Raw genomic sequence first — 737 nt, 5'->3', positions numbered from 1 at the left:
CTATTAAGAATTTTGATATATATATTTTTATAAAATATACAGTTTGAAAATTAAATTAGTAATATAAAAACATAATGTAATTTGATCTCATGTTAATATATGTACTCGAAAAATGAGCAGAAAATTTTGTATATAAATCTTTAATGTTAATCTAATCAATCATTTTATGTGTAAATGCATTATACATTAATAATAGATGATTAGTAGATGTTCTTAATGATTTCATATAATATATTTAATATGGAGGTGGGATGGATCTCTAATAGACGTCTATATGATTTCCACTAAAAATAAAATCTCATGAAATTCTAGAAATAGAATGGATCTCTAATGGAGGTCTACCTGACTTCCGTTGTGAAATAAATTCCAACGAAGCTATGAATGTTTAATTAATCTTTAAAGGATATCTATCTCATTTCCGTCGTGGAAATAAAATTTGATGAAGCTATAGATGTTTAATAAATCTGTAATGGATATCTATCTCACTTCCACCACGGAAATAAAATTCATGGAGCTATAGATATTTGGATGTTTAATGGATACCTAATGGATTTCTATCTCACTTCCATCATGGAAATAAAATCTATACAGCTATGGAGGTAGGATGGACGTCTAATGGAGATCTATCCGATTTCCATTGTAAAAATAAAATCCGATGGAGCTATAGATATTTAATGGATTTCTAATGGATGTCTATCTCATTTCCACCATGGAAATAAAATTTATGGAGTTATGGA

This window comes from Wasmannia auropunctata, unplaced genomic scaffold (assembly GCF_000956235.1).
Source record: "Wasmannia auropunctata unplaced genomic scaffold, wasmannia.A_1.0 LD336111.1, whole genome shotgun sequence".
Taxonomy (NCBI): domain Eukaryota; kingdom Metazoa; phylum Arthropoda; class Insecta; order Hymenoptera; family Formicidae; genus Wasmannia; species Wasmannia auropunctata.
This window is presented reverse-complemented; position numbering follows the sequence as displayed.